Source organism: Balaenoptera musculus, chromosome 3, assembly GCF_009873245.2.
Source record: "Balaenoptera musculus isolate JJ_BM4_2016_0621 chromosome 3, mBalMus1.pri.v3, whole genome shotgun sequence".
Taxonomy (NCBI): domain Eukaryota; kingdom Metazoa; phylum Chordata; class Mammalia; order Artiodactyla; family Balaenopteridae; genus Balaenoptera; species Balaenoptera musculus.
In genome coordinates this window covers 168,268,620-168,281,002 of record NC_045787.1, presented here as the reverse complement: position 1 = coordinate 168,281,002, position 12,383 = coordinate 168,268,620, and positions in this window count along the sequence as shown.

Below are 12,383 nucleotides of genomic sequence, written 5' to 3'. Positions count from 1 at the left end.
ACTAAGACCCGGTGCAGCCTAAATATTAAAATATAATAATAATAAACCAATTAATTCACGTAATCCTCCCCACACCCTGGGCTTTCTGTGGGCTTATTTATGCAGGAGCAAACTGAGGCTCAGAGAAGTTAAGTGATTTCCCCAAGGTCACACAGCTAATAAGGGCAGAACCAAGTGACTTAAAAAGGCATGGTTTAGTGGTCCATTCATACGCTGGAATATTAGCCTTAAAAAGGAAGGAAATTCTTCTCTCTTTTTTTTGGCACTTTTATTATTTTTTTTTGAATTTTATTTTTTTATACAGCAGGTTCTTATTAGTTATCCATTTTATACATATTAGTGTATATATGTCAATCCCAATCTCCCAATTCATCCCACCACCACCACCCCCCCGCCACTTTCCCCCCTTGGTGTCCATATGTTTGTTCTCTACATCTGTGTCTCTATTTCTGCCCTGCAAACCGGTTCATCTGTACCATTTTTCTAGGTTCCACATATATGCGTTAATATACGATATTTGTTTTTCTCTTTCTGACTTACTTCACTCTGTATGACAGTCTCTAGATCCATCCACGTCTCTACAAATGACCCAATTTCGTTCCAAAAAGGAAGGAAATTCTGACACAGGCTACAACATGGATAAAATGGTATGCTCAGTGAAATAAGCTGGACACAGAAGCACAAATATTGGAGAATTCCCTTGCGGTCCAGTGGTTAGGACTCTGCGCTTTCACCACTGAGGGCCCAGGTTTCATCCCTGGTCAGGGAACTAAGATTCCACAAGCTGCATGGTGTGGCCAAAAGAAAAGGACAAATATTGTATAATTCTACCTATATAAGGTCCCTAAAGGAGTCAAATCCAAGGGACAGAAAGTAAAGTGGTGGAGGCCAGGGTCTGGGGGAGGGGGAGTCAGTGTTTAATGGGGACAGAGTTTCCATTTGGCAAAATGGAAAAGTCCTGGAGATAGATGGTGGGGATGGCTGCACAACAATGTGAGTGTACTTAATACACTTAACTGTACACTCAAAAATGATTAAAAAGGGCAATTTTGTTATGTATATTTTACCACAATTAAAAAAAAAAAACAAAAACATGGTTTAGTCAGGGAGCAACTCTGCTCCACTACTACTTCCTAGATGGATTGCAGATTTGGTTGATCTGAAGCCAGAAATCATGAGTTTAGATTCTGCCCTCACTGCCTGTGTGAACTTGGGCAAGCTACATAATCTCTCTGAGCCTCAGGATTCTTCATGTAAAATGTTGAATAATAACAGAACCTATTCTATTATGGGGCTCTTGTGAGACTTAAAGAAGTTAATACAAAGTACCTAGCACAGTGCCTGGCATACATTAAGCCCCGTTGAAGAGTTTGCTCCTGTTATGGGCTAAATTGTGCCCCTCCCCCAAACATACATATTAAAGTCTTAACCCCCCGGTACCTCAGAATGTGACTTTATTTAGAGACAGGGTTTGAAAGAAGCAATTAAGTTAAAGGGAAGCCCAGTATCACTTTTTAAACTTCAAATAAATGCAAAAAAAGTCCATGATGAGCAAAGCATCCAAATTTTAAAGAAAGATAGGACCAGGGACTTCCCTGGTGGCGCAGTGGTTAAGAATCTGCCTGCCAATGCAGGGGACACAGGTTCGAGCCCTGGTCCGGGAAGATCCCACATGCCATGGAGCAACTAAGCCTGCGCGCTTAGAGCCCATGCACCGTAACAAGAGAAGCCACTGCAATGAGACGCCCACGCACCACGTTCGCGGCAACTAGAGAAAGCCCACGAGCAGCTACAAGGACCCTCGCGGCAACTAGAGAAAGCCCACGCGCAGCTACAAGGACCCAAAGCAGCCAAAAATAATTAATTAATTTAAAAAAGAAAGATAGGACCACTATTATTGATTTCTCTTTTTCTCTCAGGGTCCAGGATAACTGCACACAGCCCAGGGTTAGGTAGTCCCACTACATGCCCTAGGGATGTTCTGTAGCATGGAATGTTCTGGAATAGCCTTAGGAAGGGGTGTACTGCTTCTCTGGATGGTTGAACAGCTGAGTTTAGGGAGGTCTGGTGGGGCTGCATGGTGGGAATGGGTGGTCCAGTGTTGGTTCCTAAGATCACTGAACTGTGCAGAGGTCTCACGGAGGAGACGGATTTGCTGGCCCTTTCAGAAGGTTCTCACTGTTCAGATCCAGTTTACAGAGGCTAAAACTGAGACTCTTAGACGGTAAGTGCAGGTGGGTCTGTTCCGGACTCCGCCTCCTGTGAGGGCTCCCAGCAGGTCCACAGGGACTCACTGAGAGCCCTAGGCAAATTGTTTTGCATTTCTTTGTAATCTGCCCCTGGGACCTCCAGGCTGAGGGACTTTCCACCCGCCCTGCCCTTCCCCGCCTGCAAACACACCCATCAGCTTTGCAGCCCAGCTCAACCTTTTTGCTTGGAATTCCTCACATCCCTCCAGTCTCGGCACTCATTGGTCTAGCAAATGTTTTCCTGGGAGCCTGTCGAGGAAAAAAGGAATCCCTGCCTTCCAGGAGCTGACCCTCTGGTGAAGGAAATAGTCAATCAAATATCTGCACAAATGGAAGCTTTCAAATTGTGCCAGGAAGGAGAGAGAGAAGGAGCAAAGGAGAGGATAGAACAGGGAGGGCTATGATCTAGCCTGGGGGATCCCAGAGGGCTGCCTGGAGGAGGTGATTCCTTAACTGTTACCTGAAAGATGACCAAAAGTGGAGATGGCATTCCAGGGAGAGGGAGCAGCAGATACAAAGACCCTGAGGTGGGAGGCACAGTGAAGAAACAGTGTGACTCTGAGTGTAAAAAGAGCAGAGGGGGTACTTCCCTGATGGTCCAGTGGTTAAGACTCCGTGCTTCCACTACAGGGGGTGCGGGTTCGATCCCTGATCAGGGAACTAAGATCCGGCTTGCCGCGCAGCACCGTCAGAAAAAAAAAAAAAAAAAAAAAAAAGCAGAGCGGGCTGCTTTAGATGGACCAGTCAAGGCATGACTGAGACAAATGTTGGCTCATTTTTTCTAAAAGGGCCAAGTAGAAAACATTTTGGCTTTTCCGGCCACACGGTTTCGATCACAGCTACACAACTCTGCAGTAAGCAGCCACAGATGACATATACTCAAATGCGCATAGCTGTGCTCCAATAAAACTTTATTTATGGGCTCTAAAATTTGAATTTCATACAATTTTCACGTGACATGAACTATGATTCTTCTTTTGATTCCCCTCCGGGACTTCCCTGGTGGCGCAGTGGTTAAGAACCTGCCTGCCAATGCAGGGGACAAGGGTTCGATCCCTGCTCCGGGAAGATCCCACATGCCGCGGAGCAACTAAGCCCATGTGCCACAACTACTGAGCCTGCGCTCTAGAGCCCGCGAGCCACAACTACTGAAGCCTGCGCGCCTAGAGCCTGTGCTCCGCAACAAGAGAAGCCACTGCAATGAGAAGCCCGCGCACCGCAACAAAGAGTAACCCCTGCTCGCTGCAACTAGAGAAAGCCTGCGCGCAGCAATTAAGACCCAACGCAGCCAAAAAAATAAATAAAAAATAAATGAATAATTTTTTTTAAATGTAAAAACCATTCTCAGCTCACTGGGGCATACAAACAGGCAGTAGAGGGGGATACGGCCCCTGGGCCTTAGTTTGAGACCACCCCACCACCCTGCCCGGCTCTAGGAGAAGGGTGTCCCTATAATTCATCATCTAAATAAGAACACTTTACATTTTCAAAGTTGCGATTGAATTTTTTCAATTGAAGTATAGTTAATTTACAATGTGTTTGTTTCAGGTGTACAGCAAAGTGATTCAGTTACACATATATATGTGTGTGTGTGTGTGTGTGTATATATATATATATATATATATATATATATATATATATATATATGTATATGTATGTATGTATTCTTTTTCAGATTCTTTTCCACTACAGGTTATTATAAGATATTGCATACAGTTCCCTGTGCTCTACAATAGGTCCTTATTGTTCATCTCTTTCGTATATAGTACTGTGTAACTGTTAATCCCAAACTCCTAATTTATCCCTCCCCTCCCCCTTTCCCCTTTGGTAACCATAAGTTTGTTTTCTCAGTCTGAAGCTGTGACTGAAGTTTAACCAAAATAAGAAATGGCATAAATCAAACGTATAAAATCTGATGCCTTTCACAAAGTAAACACATGCCAGTAGCCAATATGAAAATCAAGATACAGAATGACCAGCTCTCAGAAACCCCAGAAATCGCCTGTGTCTCTTCCAGTCACTACCTCCCAAAGATACCCAGCATCCTGTCTTCCAACAACACAAACTGGGGGGGGGGAGGGCTATTTTTGAATTTCATACACCTTGAATCATGCAGCATGGCCTTTTTTTGTTTTTAACTCTTATTCCTTATTTTTTTATTTTTATTTACTTTTTGGCTGCGTTGGGTCTTAGCTGCGGCATGCGGGATCTTTCACTGCAGCATGTGGGCTTCTCTCTAGTTGTGGTGTGTGGGCTCAGTAGTTACCGCGCACGGGCTTAGTCGCTCTGCGGCATGTGGGATCTTAGTCCCCCGACCAGGGATCGAACCCGTGTCCCCTGCATTGCAAGATGGATTCTTAACCACTGGACCACCAGGGAAGTCACAGCAGCATGGTCTCTTTTCAATCCAGCTTCTTGCACTCAACATTCATACGAGGGTTTACCCATGTTGGGGATGACTGAACTTCGCCTGTTCTCACTGCTCCATTCTCTTTCTGAGACCCTGGCACAATTTACTTATCCGTTTCACTGTTGGTGGGCATTTGGGTTGTTTCCAGCTTGGGCCAGTTATGACTAATGCGGCTATGGAACATTCTAGCACGTGTCCTGGCAGCATTTCTGTTGGGTACATACACAGGAGTGGGAATGCTGAGTCATACACTGTGCCTGATTCCAACTTGAGTGGATGTAGGCATTCACCAAAGTGCAAATCAGGACGGGTCTGAAAGCAAAAGGGACACTAATTGATTTACACCAGAATGATGGTTGTAAACCAGGCTTATCCCAGGCCCCTGGGATGTGTGGTCCCCCAGGGTATAGGGGAGCATATGAGTGAAGAACCCCAATGAGCAGAACTCTGATACCTCCTGTGCCTGATGTAAGCCTCATTTGTAAAATGGAACGGGTAATCCTCACCCTCCAGCACAGGGTCACACCCAGGAGTGATTTTGCCCTCAGGGGACGCTGGGCCATGTCTGGGGACCTTGGTAATTATCACAGCTGGAGGGGGGGCTCCTGGCATCAAGTGGGTGGGGGCCAGGGAGGCTGCTCCATACCCCACAGTGCCCAGGACGGCCCCCCAGACAATGATCTGGCCACAATGTCCACAGTGCCAAGGTTGAGAAAAACCCTATATTTGATTATTTACAACATGGTCTAAATTTTTCGAGTGCAGATAGTATTCATTCATCCAACACATACTTAGTGAGCACCTCCTGTCTTCCCGACATTGAGTGAGGTTCTGGGGACACAGAACAAGCATCCCTGTCCTGGGGGGCTTATAGTTTAGTGAGAGATGGCAGGGAAGACAGTAAATAAATATGTGATATGTCAGATGGTGAGAAGTGCCATGGAGAGAAGTGAAATAGCATTAGGGAACGCCATACTGGGGGCGGATGGCAGCAAACACTTAATATGTATAAGGAGATATCCGAGCAGAGCCCTGAAGAAGATCAGGGAGGGGGCAATTGTGGGTGTCTGGAGGAAGGGCATTCCAGGTGGGAGAAACAGCTTGGGCAAAGGCCCTGGGGCAGCACCATGCTTGGCATATTGAAGGAACAGCTAGGAGTTGACTGAAGCAGAGTGAGTGAAGAGGAGAGAGAGAGGAAGGAGGTGAAGATGGGGGGTGGGCGGGGCCTTATAGTTCACAGGGAAGATCTGGGCTTTTACCCTGAGGGAAGTAGGATCCCATTAGGGCTGGAGGGCTGTGGGCAGAGGAGGGGCAGGACCTGACTCAGGTACTCAGGTACTCGGGGACGGGAGGCTCTCTAGTGGCTTCTGTGGGGAGGACAGACCATGGTGGGGGAGGGGCTGCAGGGGGGAGGCATGGCCTTGAGGATTGTGCTGGTCCAGGAGAAAGATGGTGGGGGCTGAGGAATGGAAAAATAAAATGTGGTCCATTCACACAGTGGAATATTATTAAGCCATAAAAAGGCGTGAAGCACTGACACATGCTACAACGTGGATGACCCCTGAATACACGACACTCAGTGAGAGAAGCCAGACACAAAAAGCCACATAGTGTGTGATTCCATTTATATGAAATGTCCAGAACAGGCCAATCCACAGAGACAGAAAGTGGGTTAGTGGTTGTCAGGGCCTAGGGGACAGAGGAGTGACTGCTAATGGGGACGGGATTTCTTTTTGGGGTGACAGAAACGCTTTACAATTAGAGCACAGTGATATTAAAACTCATTAAGTTGTACATTTAAAACAAACCCGGTGGACTTCCCTGGTGGCGCAGTAGTTAAGAATCCGCCTGCCAATGCAGGAGACACGGGTTCGAGCCCTGGTCCAGGAAGATCCCACATGGTGCGGAGCAACTAAGCCCGTGCGCCACAACTACTGAGCCTGTGCGCCACAACTACTGAAGCCCGCGCGCCCTAGAGCCCGTGCTCTGCAACAAGAGAAGCCACCGCAATGAGAAGCCTGCACACCACAACAAAGAGTAGCCCTCACTCGCCACAACTAGAGAAAGCCTGCGTGCAGCAACGAAGACCCAACGCAGCCAAAAATAAATAAATAAATTTATTAAATAAATAAATTTTATTTATTTAAATAAATAAAATAAAACAAACCTGTTGACTCTGTCCATTTCACCCCATCCCCCCTGGCCCCCACCCTGGTCCAGGACCCCATCATCAGTTGCCTGGGTGACTGCACCAGCCTCCTCCCTGGCCTCCTGCCTCTGCTATTATTCCCCACCAGCCATTTTCCACTGCTGCCAGGGGGATCTTTGTAAATACAAATCCTATCTTACCCTGGGTTAATTAATTTTAATTTGGTTAATTTTAATTTTTTTTTTTTTGGCCGTGTCGCATGGCATGTGGGATCTTAGTTCCCCAACCACGGATTTAACCTGTGCCCCCTGTGGTGGAAGCATGGAGTCTTAACCACTGGACCACCAGGGAAGTCCCGCTGGTTAATTTTATGTGTCCGCTTGGTTGAGCCACGGCGCCCAGTATTTGGTCAAACATTATTCTGGCTGTTTCTGTGAGGTGTTTTCAGATGACACTGATATTTTAAATCAGTGGACTATTAAGTAAAGCAGATTCCCCTCCCTAATGTGGGTAGGCCTTATCCAATCAGTTGAAGGCCTGACTAGCACAAAAAGACTGATCTTACTAAGCAGGAATTCTGCCAGGAGACAGCCTTCAGACTTGAGCTGTGACTTCAGCTCTTCCCTGGGTCTGAATATTCAAGGGCAATTTCAATGTACTTGTTTTCCTAGGTGACATTGGCAAGTCACGTAACCACTCAAGACCTCAGTTTTCTCATCTGTAAATTGGACCTAATAATGGTACCTATTTCATGGGGTTGGTTACCTCAGTTTTCTCATCTGTAAATTGGACCTAATAATGGTACCCATTTCATGGGGTTTCAATAGTACCTATTTCATGAGGATGAAATGGTAGCACATGTTAAGTGCTTAAAACAAGGCTTGGGACTCCTCTGGCAGTCCAGTGGTTAAGACCCATGCTTCCAATGCAAGGGATCAAACCCTGGTCGGGGAACTAAGATCCTACATGCCCTGCAGCGCGGCCAAGAAAACACAACAACAACAACAACAAAAAACACGAGGCTTGACAGTAAGTATTAGCTGGTATTGTTACCATCAGCAGATTACAGTGATTTCCGTGGAAAGTGGAATTGGTGGGTCAAAGGTTAATTGACCTCCTTTTTCTGAAAGGCAGTCAACCCAGCCATTTTCCACACTGGCTCTTTTAAATATTCTCAGCTTCTCTTTCTCCTCATTTTTTGAAAAATAAAATACTAATCACCTGGTAGAAAGGCCTCAGGTAAAGCAATCAAAAATATCAATTTGGGAAGCAGTGGGTTTGGGGAAGAGGGGATTGGGGCTTTGTAGCTAACATTTTGTCCCTGATAAGAAAAGGCTGCCAAAGACAATTTTTTTTCTATTTTTCTTTCTTTCTTTTTTTTGGCTGTGCGGCTTGTGGGATCTTAGTTCCCTGACCAACGATTGAACCCACGCCCTCGGCAGTGAAAGCACAGAGTCCTAACCACTGGACCTCCAGACAATTCCCTCTTTTTTTTTTTTTTTTTTCCCTCTTTTTTTATACTTAAAAAAAACTGTGGTTAACATACACATAAAATTTGCTCTCAAGTCTACTCCATTGGTCTATGCTTCTGTGTGGATGCCAGTATCACACTGTTTTATTTAGGTAGCTTTATGGTAAAATTTGAAATCAGGGAATGTGAGTCCTTAAGTTTATTCTTATTTTTCAGGATGGTAATGGCGATGTGGGATCCCTTGAGATTCCATATGATTTTTTTTTTTTTTTTTGGCTGCACTGCAGGGCATTCACGATCTTAGTTCCCCAACCAGGGATGGAACCGGCGCTCCCTGCAGTGGAAACACGGAGTCCTAACCGCTGGACCGCCACAAAAGCCCCGAGATTCCATATGAATCTTAATTTTTTTCTTTAACTTTTTAAATTTTATTTATTTATTTTTGGTTGTGCCGAGTCTTAGTTGCAGCACACAGGTTCCTTAGTTGTGGCACGCGAACTCTTAGTTGTGGCATGCATGTGGGGATCTAGTTCCCTGACCAGGGACCAAACCCGAGTCCCCTGCATTGGAGGTGGATTCTTAACCACTGCGCCACCAGCAGTCCCCTCTATGAATTTTAGAAGGGACATTTCTATCTCTGAAAACGTTGTTGGGATTTTAACAGGAATTGCATCGAATCTGTAGATCAATTTGGGTAGTGTTGACATCTTAATAATATTGAGTCAGACAACCTAGGGAATAGGAGAAAATAGTTGCAAATCATATATCTGATGAGGGATTGATGTCCAGAATATAGAAGGAACTCTTACACCTCAGCAACACAAAAACAAACCCTGATTTTTAAAAGTAGGTAAAAGACTTGAATAAACATTTTTTCACAGAATATATACAAATGGGCAATAAGCACATGAAAAACTGAGAATCCTAATCACTAACCCTTAGGGAGTTAAAATCAAACCCCCATGAGATACCACCATACACCTATCAGGATGGCTATTATTAAAAACTAACAAACAAAAAGAAAGAAACAAAAACAAAGAAAACAAGTAACAAGTGATGTAGAGAACCTGGAACCCTTGTGCTCGATTGGTGGGAATGGTAAACAGTATGGAGGTTCCTCAAAAAATTAAAAGTAGAACTACCATATGATCCAGCAATTCCACTTCAGGGTATACACCCAGGAGAGTTGAAAGTGGGTCTCAAAGAGCTATTTGTAGGGTTTCCCTGGTGGTCCAGTGGTTAAAAATCCACCTGCCAATGCAGGGGACACAGGTTCAAGCCCTGGTCCAGGAAGATCCCACATGCTGCAGAGCAACTAAGCCCGTGCACCACAACTACTGAGCCTGCGCTCTAGAGCCCGTGAGCCACAACTACTGAAGCCCGCACACCTAGAGCCCGTGCTCTGCAACAAGAGAAGCCACCGCAATGAGAAGCCTGCGCTTCAACAGGCTTCATTTGGCTACAACAAAGAGTAGCCCCCGCTCGTCACAACTAGAGAAAGCCCGCGCACAGCAACGAAGACCCAACGCAGCCAAAAATAAATTAAATGAATTAATTTTTTTTAAATCCTTAAAAAAAAGAATCTTTAAAAAAAAAAAAAGATCTATTTGTACACCCATATTCATAGCAGCACTGTTTACAATAGCCAAAAGATGGAAACAACCCATGTGTCCATCGACAGATGAATGGATAAACAAATTGTCCATCCACACAGTGGAACATTACCGAGCCTTAAAAAGGAAGGAGATTCTGACACCTGCTACAACATGGATGAACCTTGAGGACATGATGCTCAGTGAAATAAGCCAGACACAAAAGGACAAATTCTGTCTGATTCCACTCACAGGAGGTCCCTAGAGGAGTCACATCCACAGAGACAGGAAGTAGATGGTTGGGGCCAGGGACTGGGGGAGGGGCTGGGGAGTCAGTGTTTCCTGGGGACAGAGTTTCAGTTTGGGAAGATGAGAAAGTTCTGGAGGTGGATGGTGGGGATGATCACAAGACACTATGAATGTACTTAACGCCACTGAGCTGTGCACTTAAAAATGGTTAAAATGATAAATTTTATGTTATGTGTATTTTATCAGAATTAAATTTTTTTTTTTAAAAAGCAGGATGGAAGGAAAGAGGAAAGGGAGGGAGGAAGGAAGGAAGGGCCAAATCTAGCCAGACAACTGCTTCTGTACAGCCTTTGAGCTAAAAATGTTTCTTTTTCTCTTTTCAGTGTTTGAACCAAAGAATAATATTTCATAACATGTAAAAATTATATAAAACTCAAATTCAGTGTTTAGAAATGAAGTTTTACTGGCACACAGCCATGCCCATTGAGTTAAGCCGTTGCTACAGATGCTGTAGCCCACAAAGCTGAAAATATTTATTATCTGGACCTTCACAGAAAATGTTTTCCCACCTCTAATTCAAAACAGTGTCTAGCATGTAGTAAGTGTTTGATATTTGGAGAAATTATTACTGAAATATCTGATGGAAAAATCTGATGCAGTTTACCACTTGACTCTGCTCTTTGGAGAGGGTCAGGCCTGGATTAAGATTCTGGCTCTGGGGGACTTCCCTGGTGGTCCAGGGGTAAGGAATCTGGCTTACAATGCAGGGGACGTGGGTTTGATCCCTGGTTAGGGAACTAAGATCCCACATGCCGCGGGGCAACTAAGCCAGTACGCCTCAACTAGAGCCCAAGTCCTGCAATCTACAGAGCCCAAGCGCCCTGGAGCCTGCGCACCGCACGGCAACTAGAGAAGATAAAACCCGCATGCCACAACCAAGAGCCTGCGTGCCACAACGAAAGATCCTGCATGCCTCAACAAAAGATCACCCATGCGGCATCTAAGACTCGATGCAGCCAAAAATAAATTAAATAAATAAATAAATAATAAAATAAATCTTAAAAAACAAAGATTCTGGCTCTGCCTATGTCTGGGCAGGTTGCTTCCCATGTCTGAGCCTGGGTAAAAAACAGGGGTCAACAAGAATGCTGATCACACAGAAAGAGCTTGATCTGGCAGTTCTGTGAGAGCTCAGCAGCCTTAGCTACTTGAATATCATGACTCCCTCATAAGTCCATATCCCTGGCCTCAACGATAAACAACTTACAGTCCATTTTGTTTCGTCCACCTTTCCCCATGCCCTCCTCATTCTTTTTTTTCTTTTTTTTTTTTTTCCTGGCCAGGCCACACAGCTTGTGGCTTGTGGGATCTTAGTTCCCCGACCCGGGCCCTCAGCAGTGAAAGCAGAGTCCTAAACACTGGACTGCCAGGGAATTCCCTCCTCATTAGTTTAAAGCAAATCCTATATCATTTCTTCTGTACATATGCCCTCATGTATTCTTCACAAAGACTCTTTTTATTTTTTTCTCTTGTATTTTATTTATTTATTTTATTTTGTACTGAAGTATAGTTGATTTACAGTGTTGTGTTAATTTCTGGTGTACAGCAAAGTGACTCAGTTACAGATATATACATACGTATATTCTTTTTCAGATTATTTTCCATTACGGTTTATTATAGGATATTGAATATAGTTCCCTGTGTTATACAGCAGGACCTGGTTCTGTATCTATTTTACATATGGTAGTGTGTATCCGTTCATCCCAAACTCCTAATTTATCCTCCCCACCCTCCCAACCAGTGCCTTTCCCCTTTGGTAACCATAAATTTGTTTCTATGTCTGTGAATCTATTTGTTTTGCAAATAAGTTCATTTGTATCATATTTTAGATTCCACATATAAGTGATATCATAGGTATTTCCCTTTCTCTTTGTGACTTACTTCACTTAGTGTGATAACCTCTAGATCCAACCATGTTGCTGCAAATGGCATTATTTCATTCTTTTTTTATAGCTGAGTAATACTCCATTGTATGTATAAACCACATCTTTATCCATTCATCTAACAAATACTCTTTCCATAACATAGCCATAGCACCATTATCACACCTTCAGCTGTTCCAATCGTGATGATTGCAAGAATCTGTAAGTGATCAAAGTTCATAAAACTATACATGACCACCACCACCAGCAACAAAAGCATGCATGTAAAAACCGGTGAAATCAGGCTTCCCTGGTGGCGCAGTGGTTAAGAATCCACCTGC